The following is a 13,822-nucleotide window of genomic DNA, read 5'->3' as shown; positions in this document are numbered from 1 at the left end:
GCATAAAGATCCATGATACCATGAGAGCTGCAAAGGAATTGCTTCATGCTATGGAGAACATGAAAATAAACAGATGGGAGGATTAAGACCAGTGTTCTTCTTTTGGTGTCTATGGAAAGAAATATATAGGATTGTATATCAGGCTAGTTTGGAATATCAGTGGGATCTGAAATGCCATAATGTCCCGTTTTCAGTAAGAGGCATGCTTAGAGGTCATCCAAGAACCACACATGAGCAGAATTCAGCTGGTTGCTGCTTGTCTAGGAACTCTCCATTTATATTAGGGTTAGCAAGTTACAGATAATCTGCTAATTGACTGAATCCATGTATCAGGGATGGTGGACAGTGTAATCTGAAGCCCCAGGATATTTGCTAAACAAGGCTTTATGTCCTAATTAACAAGGATAGAGAATTAGGGGAGAAGACTACACTAAATACTGGGAAAATTGTACCTTGCTGAAGAACTTAACCAATGGAGAGTAAAGGGAGACAGGAAAATGTAGTGAGGAATATAAAAACTACTGCTTTGCATCAAATCTTAATGGCAGTTGTTTGTTTTGTTTTGCCATTTATCCAGGCTACTGCTTCATTCTGCAAAACCTAAGATAACGCTGCCTCAATTTAACAATTGGAGTCTCTTGAATTCTGTATTATAGAATGTTGGTTTCTCACAGAAATAACTTAATCATACTATCAGGGTCTGAGTGAAGTACGACCTCCATATGCACATGGGACAGATAAGAAATGATTCCAGTGCCAGAAGTTAGAAACGATTAACATGATAGGACTTGGAAAGAAGCTCATATTCTTTGGGGTTTTCGATTTCAGGAACTATTGGTCTGCAGGGGAACCAAACAACAATGGTGATGAAGATTGTGCAATATTTTCATATGGTGGATGGAATGATATGAGCTGTTTAGCTGAGTTATTCTGGATCTGCAAGAAGCCTGCATCGCCTTGCCCTAAGTGAAATCTGTTCATCTCCATAGGCTACAAACAGGCCCATGTATCATCTAGTTGAACTTTAAGTATGTTCATTTCAGTTCCTTCTCTCTTTCTATGGGTACTTGGTTCTCAAATATAGATCTGAATTCTAATTTTCCACACACTTGGGCCACTGCTCTGCCCTCTCCTGTGCACTTACTTTGGGTTGAGGTTGGGTTTTTTACCCAGGTTTTCATCTTTCTTCCTGGATTAATTTCTGGATTGCTTATCACTTGTGGAGCTTTGACTGGGAATGTCACCCATAAATTAGCATATGTCAATACTTGGTCCCCAGTAGGTGGTGCTACTTGAAGGGGGCTATGCAACCTTTAGAAGATGGAACAATGCTACCATTAAATGTGTGTTTGGAGTTTATAGTCTCACCTGACTTGCAATTCTCACTCTTCCTCCTGTGTGTGATTGAAAATATGGCCAGCCACCTTCCTGATCCTGTCGCCATGCTTTTCCATCCCCTCTTGTTGGTGTGACACTCTCACCACAAAGAACTCTTATCTCTTTGGTACCATAAGCTAAAATAAACCGTTTTATCCCTGTGCTGCTTTCTGTCTGGTTATTTTATTATAGCAACAGAAAAGTGTTTCAATCAAATCTAATGCATAAGAAGTGAAGTTGGTACAAAGGAATCAGGTATACTGACCATTTGGATTTCTGGAATAGGCAGGACTATCACTATCTGAGGTTCCTGTTAGGGAACTCACATATCCAAATGTTTTTATTAAGAGAAGAAAGAGGTACAAAGAGAGTATGTGCAGTAAGCCTATCTCCTGAGTGAAACATTTTTGACTACGACATTTGTGTCCTTTATCCTCCTAATTAGAGAACTGAAGTTTACTCTGGCCACTGTACCAAGTTACTATAATTTTCTTTAAACAGACACATTATTTTTCATAAAATTAAACCCACCATCCACTTCCAGTATTCACACAGGGAATGTCTATGAACATACTAGGGAAGACATTAAGAAAGCATTCTTATGCTGGATAGCAGGTGAATACACAGTCTCAAGGCCACCCAAGATCCTGAGAATAAGTGATAATTGTAGGCTTAGCACTAACCAAGACATAGACACATTTCCCCACTCAAAGTCTTATGTAACATTACAGAAGAGGGTAAAGGGTGCATAGAAGACAGAAGGCACAGTCAAGGGCTGCAAAAATTCCATACAGGTACTGCAATCATTAATTCACAGTAGAAGTTACCTGTACTGGAACCATGCAAGACGTGTGGTCATCAGTACAGTAATGGGCAGGTGCTAATAGTGCCATACCTACTACCCCTCAAAAACTATTAATAGATTCGAGAGAGGGAAATCATTGTCTCTAGTTGTGTACCAACTACAGAGTCCACAGTGTTCCAATAAAGACCAAGAGTCCAATAAAGACCACGATAACACAAGTGACCCTGTGTGGGAAAATATGCTGCGTTGGTGGTGTCTCAGAGACTTTCCATGGGGCAGGTCCCACAAACAGGAGAAAGTCTAAGGTTCCAGAGGCTGGGGGCTTTGGTGACAGCATGTCCCAATGACTCGAGGAAGTCCTTTGTTCCAATAGGGTTTATTTTCATGGCGGATGATTGATGGATCTGGGTGTACCCCCTGAAACTCAGGGAAGACTAAGTTAAATAGGGAAGGACAAATGGGGAGGGTCTGGAGAAGAATGTTTAATTGGCTCTGCCCTCTGCCCTTCATTTGTATGTAAATCTAAGGCCTGAGGCCTGTAGTCACACCCTCTACCTGTGCACTTTGGGAGGGGTTGCAATGGCCTATGTGACTGAACAATGTAGGTCCGTGGAGACTAGACTGCATGTCAGGACCCTGGGTTCTGGGGGCATGGCTGAATGCCTGCCATTTCTCACTTGGAGTCTCGGGGTTTCAGGCCCATTCCCAGCCAAGAACCAAGGTACCCTTCTGCAGTCCCACAACCCTGGAAACATCGAGCAGATCACAAACAAAATATGGGCATGAGACAAATTTCTGAGAGAGGACAGAGATGGTAGAAATATGGAGGATGGTAAGGATGAGAGTGGTTAATGCCTACTTTATACATGTATGGAATTGTTTAGGAGAAAAATTAACAGTTACAAAAGAAAGCCACTAGGGAATTGAGAGATGGCACAGTGGTTAAGAGTGCTTATTGTTCTTGAACCAGACCTAGGTTCAGTTCCATTCACCCACATTGGGTGGTCCACAATAACCTGTAGCTGCTTCTATTCTCATGCTAATTAGGTTTCCCAAAAACCTTTTTGCAGTGTCCAGCATATAAGACTGAGTGACCCTATCCCCAGTTGTTTTGATTGGTAAGATTATGGTGACCAATGGTTGGACAGGGAGACAGAGGCAAGACTTTTAGAATTCCTGGGCAAGAGAATGATGGAGGAGAGATAGCAACCATGCCTAGGAAGGAGAGGAGACACCACCCCTGAGAGGTGCAGAAGAGAAGATAATACAGTATCCTTAATTGGGTTCAACTATAATAACCTTTAACTCTAGTTCTAGGAGATGTAATACCCTCTTCTGATCTCTGAAGACATGCATGTCATGCTCATAAACTCAGTCACACCCACACTCAAATAGGAAGGGAGGAAGAGAAAAAGGTGAAGGAAAAGGGAAGGAAGGAAGGAGGGAAAGAGAAACTCATAAGATGTTTTAGCCTCTGAAGGTATAAAGGCATATTATTTGAGAATGAACCTCTTATCCATTTAAGCCCCTTGAGTTATTTCAATCTGTCACACTATGAATAAAATTCCTGGGAGCCTTTTTGTTTCCTCTTTCAAATACCTTGGCTCTCTTTGGTTCACAATGTACATTACAGAAGCTAATTTTCTTTGTCCATAATTCCCAGACTATTATTTCTAATACTATCCACCACCATGCCTTCCTACAATATTTTCCTTCAGAAAAAGGGTATACTACCTATGGATAGTAACCAAACAGGGTATATCAAGTTGCAGTAAGACTAGACACCTCTCCTCTTATTGAGGCTAAACAAGGCAATCCAGTAAAAGAAAAAAAGGGACCCAAAAGCAGGTAAAAGTGTCAAAGACAACACACACACACACACTTAGAAGTCCCACAAGAAGACGAAGATATAAAACTCTAGAATGTAAGCAGAAGACTTAGGTTAGTCCCATGAAAGTTCCTTGGTTGTTGATTCAGACTTTATGAGGACCTATAAGCACGGGTTAAGTCGATTCTGTTTTTCTGTGGTGTCCTTGAGCTCTTCAATTTGTTCACTTCTCTCCCCCACTCTTCCACAAGACTCCCTGGGAAATACCTGATGTTTGGCTATGGGTCTCTGCATTTGTCTCCATCTACTGTTGGAGAAAAAAAAAACCATAGAAAACCCTAGTCCAAGTGGAACAAAGATCTCAACTTAGCACTGAATACACTGAATCTGATAGACAGAAAATGAGAAATAGCCTTCAACTCACTTGTATAGGGGTCAACTTTCTGAACAGAACATCATTGGCTGAGGCTCTATGATCTACAATTGATAAATGGGACTACAAGAAACTGCCTTCTCATGGGTGGCAAGGCCCATGCTTTTCTGGCCTGCCAGAGCCGGTGTCCTAAGCTGGTGGCCTGAGCCAAGCAACATCGAGAACACATACTTACACCCATCAGAATAACTAGGTTCATATTCCTACAAAGCAGTCCATTTCCCTGTCCTGGGCCAATTGTAAGATTTTTGACAAGCAGCCCCAAAAGCTCTCTGCCTCGCCCCTTTTTAATTTTATAAACAAGACTGAGCCTGTCTTAGGTTGTTCTGCCAAGAATGCCTTCCTTATCTGTCATGAAATATGCATTATCAAAAGCAATGCACTTTTGTCTTAGGTTGGTAAGACTCTGTGCAAAATCTTACCTGTCCTTGGCTTGCCAGCCTGTTAATTTAATAACTCTGTCTGGGAGTCCATTTCCAGTTTCAAGCCATGTACATTGGCAGCCAACATGTTGATGTTGTTAAAGACAAGCTTTAACACAGTGGGCAGGAATAAAAGTATTCCCAGGACAAAAGGGGCTAGCATGATCAAGCTATATATGCCCACCTTTGCTTACCTATACCCCTGATGGGATATGCTGCCTTGCCTCAAGTTTTTGGACCGTGTGGGACAGAGAATCAAAAAGACAAGTTATAATGACTCTTGTATTTTCCTTAAATGTGACCAGTTATTCGGACTCAATCATGTACTGGTCTAGAAATCAATCCAATATTGGAAATAAAGTCTTCATTTGGAAGGTGGGATCTGGACATTTTCAGAGACATATTTGGAAGGTAGCTGCAGTTCTCTCTGATGTTCAGTTAGCAAGAGATAAAGTTGAGACAGGATCTGGATTTCAAACAAATGTTAGTACATGTGTTAAGGTTCTCAATTGTCAAGTTAAAATTACTTTTGTTTCTTTTACAGTATTTAATGTATGTTGCATTGATTGTTCACTTTCTAATTGTGTTAGTGTGTTGAAATCCAGCATGTCAGTTATGGAGGTCTATCAACCAGCTTTTTTTTTTATTGCTCTGAGTATCACAGAACCTTGGTATTCTGAAAAAAGCTTGCAAGTACTGGAAGAAGTGAGTCAGGCTTTAAGCCAAAGCAAGATGGTAGTCGGCTTGATAATTACTGGCATAAGAAATTTAATTACATTAATTGCTAGCACCACTGCTTCTGCAATTTCTTTGACATAAGAAGTTAAGACAGCTACTTTTGTTAGCCATTTACAAAAAAAATATTACTAATGTGTTGAATTTACAAGAGGATTTAAATAGGCATTTGGAACAATGGATTGATGCTCTTTATTCTATTCAAATTATTGGAAGAAGGTTCAGAATTTAAGAGTAAGGGATCATCTTGAGTGCCATGCCAAATACCACTGGATTCATGTTAGTTCTAAAATTTACAGTGGTGGTCATTATAACTAGGAAAAAGTTTAAAGATACTTGCAGTATATTTGGCATAATTCTAACACCTCTCTGGATGTTTTAACTTTGCATAGTGAGCTTATGAATTTAAAGAACGCTGCTCTGCTGAGCATTGATGTGGTACATAATGCTGATAAAATTACCCATGGCCTGAGGTCAATATTTCTATTTTGGTCAAGTTTCAAGAATGGCATATATAACTTGATCATGCTAGTGCTTTTTGTCCTGGGAATACTTTTTATGCTGCCCATCATGTTAAAGCTTGTCTTTAACAACATCAACATGTTGGCTGCCAAATTACATGGCTTGAAACTGAATATGGACCCCCAGACAGAGTTATTAAATTAGCAGGCTGGCAAGCCAAGGACAGGTAAGATTCTGCACAGAGACTTACCAACCTAGGACAGAAGTGCATTGCTTTTGGTAATGCATATTTCTTGACGAGTAAGGAAGGTATTCTTGGCAGAACAACCTAAGACAGGCTCAGTCTTGTTTGTAAAATAAAAAAAGTGGGAGAGGTGGAGAGCTTTTGGGGCTGCTTTTCAAGAATCTGACATCAGCCCAGGAGAGGGAAATGGGCAGCTTGGCAGGAATATGACATTGGCCAAGGACAAGGAAGTGGGATTCAGGTAAGAATCTGACAGTAGGCTAGAACAAAGAAGTAATTTCAGGCAGGAATCTAAATATGAGTGTAGAACAAGGAAGTAGACTTCAGACATGAAAATGACTTTGGGCTAAGACAGGAATGTTGGCTCAGATATTTTAGACATCCTGATAAGCCCTTAGAAACAGTGATCACAGGAGTGTTCATGGACTTTTGTTTATTTCCTTGCTTGTTAACATTTAAAATGGCACTTACTGGACACACTGGGGCATGCACACGGAAGACATTCAATGAACCCAGACTCTTAATGTCTGTTCTGATATATAAAGTCCCTGCTATTATCTGTATCTAGAAGTTGTGTTTTGACCAAGGATTATCTTCTACAGAACAGAATCAGGAAGTTAAAAGGGTACTGGCTGCCCCTGGAGAGATAGCCCAGTTAATAAAGTACTTACTGCACAAGCATGAGGACCTGAGTTTGTATGTGTGTCACCACAGAGAACCTGAGCATAGGCACATATGCCTAAATACAGCAGTAGTGAGGTATGGGCAGCCCCCACCCCCACCCCCAGCTCACTTGCTACTCTTGCCAAAACAGGAAATTCTTGGTTCAGTGTAAGAACCAGTCTCAAAGGTACGAAAAAAGTAAACACGTGCGCACACACAAACACACACACACATACACACACCACACACACACACACACACACAGAGGGAGGGGAGAAACCAGGCATGGCCACACAGACTGGCAGTAACTAACTGGGCTCAGTACCCTAGAACAACAGTGCAGGAAGTTGTCAGGCATGTGTGATAGGACAGTTCTGATAGGAATTTTAAGAGAGAGAGTGGGGTATATTTGCTCAAAAGATATTGACTGACTACAGATATGCAGGCAGTAGAAAGAAGACTCTTAAGATTAAAGATTAAGATTAAAGATTATCCAATGGATTTATGTATTAGCAAATAATACACAAGATGCCCACACAATTAGAATTGTTGACCCAATTATGTAACCTTGAATGAATAACTACCTTAGACTGCTAGAGCCATGTGGACATCCTTGAACATCTTCTCTCCTCTCTCCTCCTTCTCTCTCCTCCTTCCCTTTTCCCAGTTCCTTCCTCCTCCCAACTTCTAGCTCTGCCTACCTCTTCTCTATCCAATGGCAGAGTTCCACTGCAAATACAATGGACAGGAAAGGTCCTGCAACATTTCCTCCTTTCTATCCAATTAAAAGACTCTTTTATCTCAGATATAAATTGAGCACAACTATTACCATGTTGTAATTGTAAGGTACAAGATAGATCTAATACCCATTCCAATGTTATTGTCAATGAAAAGATGATTGTCATCTATCCTAACTTAAAAGACTAGTTCTGTACCTGGCTTATGTCCTGGCTTTAGAATGAATGTCATCTGAAAACCATCCTCTCAAATCTGTTCTCTCAAAGTAAATAGTCTGGGTTGTCTATGAAACTATAAGTCTTCAACCCCATCAGAAATCCTGAATGACTGGATTAACTGAAAATATGGGAAGCACAAAGTATAGCTTCCAAAACTTAGCCAGTTTATATAGACTGCTGATCACCTGGACAGTCCCTTATATTACAAAGTGTTAGAGCATCCAATATTCAGCTTTCTGGCCCAGGATCATCTGACAGATCTAGTAATATAGAATTTTTAAGGGCTGATCACTCTGTCTTGGCAGAGATTATCAGTTGACTATTCCTCATAGTGTGTCATTTTTCTGGACAGTATTTTCTCTGTAGATGAAAAGAAGCAATTCTTGCCTAGTGGCTGTCCCACCACTACTGGAGTCACTCCAAAGATGCTCAATTTCTTCTTAGAATCCAAGACAGGGAAGTTGTCATGAGCAGACAGGTCTCTAGTCAAATGATCTTAAATAAAGAAATATCTGTAACGTTAATTCTGTTGACTTCTGACGTTTTTGAAAACCAACTGTTTATGTAAGGCAATCTGGACTGTTGTCCGTTAATTACTCTCAACTATTTCTAATTAAAATCTAGAAAGTACCCTAACAATAAACTCAGAGCCATGCAATTGCTATTAGACCCTTAACTCACAACTAATCATCTCAGATCAGTTTTTAAAAAGTTAAACAAGGACTATGTCTAAGCCTTATATCCACAAAATTTTGTATCAATAGAAGAAATATATACCAATGAAACTCTTGAATTTGTATCAATATAAATTTTGTACCATCTAAGAAATTATGACTTTAGCTTAGTAACAATTATACAGATTTCTACCAGTAGATTATTACTATGTAATCAATTCTAACTATTCCTCCCTGTTCTAATAAAGACCATTACTAAATTCTCTAGAAAAACAACCCAATAATAACCACCTTAGATCCCCCCCCAGCCCAGGGAATTGGGGCGCTGACTCTTCATAACTTCTTCAAGCTGAATATGGGCATTGAGATATTTTGAAGAGGCGTGGGGGGAAGGGTAAATAAGGGAGTTAGTTGGCCTTTAGAAGGCTGCACCAATGATTGATTTAGTCTCTGATATCTGTGTCTTAACTGGATCCAGCTGGAAGTCCAGGACATCAGGAGTTGAAGCGGGTCAGTTTGGCATGCCTGATGAGGAGATTCATTCACCAAGGCTATATATTCTGTAATATACAAATCTCAAAACAAATTTTAGTATCATCAAGATAATTTTTTGTTTAATTCTCTGGAATATAGTCTTCTGGAGGCCTACCTCTGTCATGTCTGATCCATATAATTCTGGGAGGTATAAATACCTTAATCACCTTTTCTAAAAATACAAAGATAGATCCTTTTTCCCAAATCAGCATATCCTTGAGCCAGTAACCAGAAAAACCTTTATATTTATCTCTTTTCCAGAGGAAAAATATAATCACAAAACTGAAAATCACACCCATTTTGAAAATTAAAACAATCTAAAACAAATGAAGTAACTAAAGTACTGTATGTGCCTATTCTTAGGCCTTTCCTATTTTACCAAGCAGGATAAAACCCAAGATTCCCATGGGGCCCATGTTAACAGAATTTGGGTATCCTGTGAGGCGTATTAAAGCAATATATCTTTTACCATCTTCACACTTCAATTGATTCACACTTCTGTCTATTCCTACTTATAAGCAGGCAGCTAGTCAAAGCAGGATTTAAACCCAGAATTCCCATGAAGCCCATATTAGAAAGAACCTAAGTCTACTGTAAGACAAATTGGAGTAATATATCTTTACACCATCTTCCTGTTCGCCTCTCCACCTGGACCAGCCTCTAGTTATACACTGCACTCTACTCTAGAGTCAGTGACAATTTTCCCTATTCTAGTTCCGAATTGCTGGTGAAGTTCCCCACGTTATTTGGACAAATCTGTGTATAAATCTTTCCTAAAAGCAAATAATGTCTGTATTATAAATTCACAGTTAAATCAGTATCTGCCCCAAGATGGAGGCTTATTCTTACTCCGGCTCTCTGACTCAGAGCAGCCAACTAGTAAACCATCTATCTGTAGGTTTCTGACTAGAACAGATAAATTTTCCCTATCTACCTTTGTTCCAAACCACAGGCAAGATTCCCCACATGTTTCTAAATCTATCTTAAAAACAAATAATCTCAATTTACTTTACATTACAATACTCTCTGCCCTAAAAGTAAGCTACTTCATTCTTTTCTTAACAAAAAGCAGCCTGGTAGGGGACCTCAGCCTGCAAGCAGTTTCTTTTGTTTCAAAGTTCCCCTTACCCCACCCTACCCCCCCACCACTGGAGTCATGTGACTTGTCCTAGTGCTACTCACTTGCTCACTTTTTAAAAAATTTTTTAAAAAATACAACTATAACTCTCAGGTATATAATCTTAACTTTCTAGTGAGTTTTTGCCCGATGTTGGTTTAAAATTTTTGTGAATTTAAGGAGAGTAGAGAGGAGTACAAGTAAGGGTTTGAAAGGAGAAAAAAGAAGGAAGAAATGTGATAATTAAAGTATAAACTCGAAAATAAACACGTGAAAAATGATACTGTTTGTATAGCTCAAATGCTTAAAAACAAATTAATAATATATATACACACACACACACACACACACACACACATATATATATATATATATATTTGAATTACAAATTGTAGTTAAAATATAATTACATAATTTTCTGCCCTCCCTGTCACCTCTTCCATGCCATCCCTCAATTCCTTCAAACTGATGGACTTTTGTCTTTCATTTTTATTGTCTCATATATGTATATATGAATGACACTTTTTTTAACATAAAAAGACTGATGGAGGGAGATCAACAACATTCACTTCTCTCCTCTACTTGCACACACAGAGCAGTGTGCAAACAGTCATGCACACACATGAATAGAACACATACAGCAAAACATATAGGAGCATGCTTCAACATGTGCATGTGTTTCAAGGCAGGGAGGGTATCAGCTCTCAAGGACTTGAAAGTCTTAACTGATACAAGTACATGTGTAACTTTGTGTATCAGCCTGGCCCACTCCCCCAAGAGACCGCCTGTGCCACCCCTGCCCCTGGGACTCGATACTCTTTCAAGGAGACTGTTACTTTTTCTCCACATTCCAAAAGAATTGGAAGGAATCTGTCGTTGCCTGCAAGGATGTGGGAGCCCAACTAGTGGTCATAAAAAGTTATGAGGAGCAGGTATGTTGAGTCAGGGCTTTGCTCTTCTGTGACATGACTGTAGATAGAATTCTTATAAGGTTTCTTTTCCCTACACTTGAAGAGGGGAGATAACATGACTAGAAATAGAGAGGAGCCAGGCCACTCTGTACTCAGGTAAATACAAAGTGGGAACGTGGATTATGCATTAGAGAATATTTAATATGTAGGGGATGCATTTGAACTGCTGGCCAGAGTTTAACAAGCACGTTCATTGGTGTTAAATGTCCTGATCTGGGGCCCATAGAATGAATTGAGAGGTAGAAGTGCTTTCTACCAAACCCAGGAATCTGAGATCTACATAATAGAAACAGAACCAATTCTTAGTAAGTTGTCCTCTGACCTCCACACATACACCTTCACACCACACACACGCACATGCACACGTACACACATGTGCACACACACACACAAAGTTTATTATTCTAAAGAAAGAATCCCTGGAGAAATTTCCAGAACCTAGGAATCACCAGACTCTGTAAGTTTGGGAAGCTGGCAGCAAGTCTCACATTTAATTATTTTACTTCATCAAAGCATATGAGACAAAGGAGAGGCAGATGCCAAAATGTAAGATCTGTCAACAGCACACACTGCTTCTAAATTCTCTGTCCCAGAGAGGGCTTGTGTGAGGTCTGGTCTGACATCTTCTTGTCTGTGCCTATGAGTGTAAAATTGTGTGTGTGTGTGTGTGTGTGTGTGTGTAGGGTGATCTGATCTAAACACACATGTGCATTCATTGTTGCAGTAGAAAGCTAGGGTCTGACTGCAAGCAGAACTCTATGCCTAGAAGACAAAATGAGAAGATGACAGCAGAACTCCATCATGACTTCTGCTTTTCCCTTCCAGAGCTTCTTCCAGAGGACTTCTAAGAAGAAAGGCAATACCTGGATGGGGCTGTCAGATGCAAAAGAGGAAGGTCAATGGCTGTGGGTGGATGGCTCACAACTGCAATGGGGGTAATACAGTATGTTGAGAGTGTCACTGCAACCCAAGAAATAGTTGTGGTTTTTGCCTAATCCTTGGACTCCTAGGCATGAGAATCTATTCATTGAGATGTGTATTATAGTGAGTTTTGATATGGTTTTGCAATTCCACCACCTGATCTGAAGGAATAATTTATGGCATGGTAGATATTTCAGGAATTCCTTCCAGAGAGAGGGGTGAGTAGTTCCTGTTCAATAGAGTGGGGCTGGTGGTGGCTGGAAACTCAGGTAAGGATCTGATGACCCTTCCCACCACCTCTCAAGCAAAGTGAACATCCCACAAGTCCAATCAAGACAGATTTTGCAAACAGAGCTAATTCAATAAAACCTGTGATTGTTGTTCTCTGAGCTTTGGGTTTTTCAGCAATGTGTGATCTAAATGCAGGGTATTCAAAGAGAATCTGAAGGATGGGAGTATGGTTGCCTTCAGAATACAGTTTGTCATACTTAAAGGTACTTAATAGCATGGGGGCTACCAAGGAATTGCCCCATACCATGGATAATATGGAAAGAAACATGTAGAAGTATGGAGGCAAAAGCTTTTCTTTAATGTCCATGGAAAGATATATGTGTAAGACAGTATACTAGGCAAGATTGGCATGTCAGTGAGGTCTGAAATACTATAATGTCCCATATTCAGTATGAGGCATGGTTAGAGATCACTGAAGAATCACAGACACACAGGATTCAGTGGGCCCCTGATTTCCCCAACTGGCCTCTGCTTGTCTCGATGTTCTCAATTTATATTAGTTACAGAGAAGGGATGGAATCTCAGGCTTGTGTCCTGAATCAAAGGATGAGAAATTTGGGATGAAGGCTATACTAGACACTGGGAAATTTTTACCACGCTGAAGAACATAGCAAATGAGGAATAAAGAGGATGAGAAAAACATAGTAAGACATATAAAAACCACTGCTTTGTATCAAGTATGCATAACAGTCCATTTTCCCCTTTTTCCAGGCTGCTCCTTGATTCTGCAAAACCTTCCTCAATTTCACAATTGAAGTCTCCTGGATTCTATATGATAGAACATAGGTCTCTCACACAAATATCTTAGGCATGTTGTTAGGTTCTGAGTGAGGTATGGCTCCATATATACATGGGATAGATGAGAAAGGATCCTAGTGCCAAAAGGTAGAGAAGGTTGACACCATAGGCCTGGGACAAAAGCTCATGTTCTTTGGGGGTTTTCAATTTCAGTAACTATTGGTCTGTCTTGGAGCCCAAAAACATATATGATGAAGACTGTGTGGAATTTTCAGATTATGGATGGAATGATCTCATGTTCTTCAGAGAAATTCTGGATCTGTAAGAAGTCTGCATCTTCTTGCTCTAGGTGAAATCTGTTCATCTCCATAGCCCTTGTATGTCCAACTTATTTATCATTTAGTTGAACTTTAAGTACACTCGTTTCAGTTCCTCCTGCCTTTCTGTGGGCATTGTGACCTCAAGAATAGATTGAAGTACTTTTCCACACACCTTGTCTCCAAAGGCTTGGTCCACTGTTGTTCTCCATTCTGTGCCTACAGTTTTTTTTTTAAGAGGTCGTGATTCTCCCACTTATCTTCACCTTTCTTCCAGGATTAAGTTCTGGAACAAGTGTTCAGCACTTGTGTAGGTTTGGCTGAGAATGTCTTC

The 13,822-nt window shown here is 40.0% G+C and overlaps 1 protein-coding gene and 1 pseudogene across 1 annotated transcript in view; both read left to right on the top strand.

Annotated features, from left to right (window-relative positions):
- Positions 1–1,140, top strand: part of LOC114637291 (CD209 antigen-like protein C) — a 17,709-nt gene extending 16,569 nt beyond the window's left edge. The window contains exon 7 of the mRNA XM_028785519.1: positions 1,106–1,140. The gene's annotated coding sequence lies outside the window, so the exon portion shown is untranslated. The remainder of the gene's footprint in view (positions 1–1,105) is intronic.
- The window catches only part of LOC114637272, a 20,719-nt pseudogene extending 7,195 nt beyond the window's left edge, over positions 1–13,524 (top strand).
- Positions 13,525–13,822: the final 298 nt, after the last annotated feature.

Source organism: Grammomys surdaster, unplaced genomic scaffold (assembly GCF_004785775.1).
Source record: "Grammomys surdaster isolate TR1022 unplaced genomic scaffold, NIH_TR_1.0 125243, whole genome shotgun sequence".
Taxonomy (NCBI): domain Eukaryota; kingdom Metazoa; phylum Chordata; class Mammalia; order Rodentia; family Muridae; genus Grammomys; species Grammomys surdaster.
This window is presented reverse-complemented; position numbering and strand designations above follow the sequence as displayed.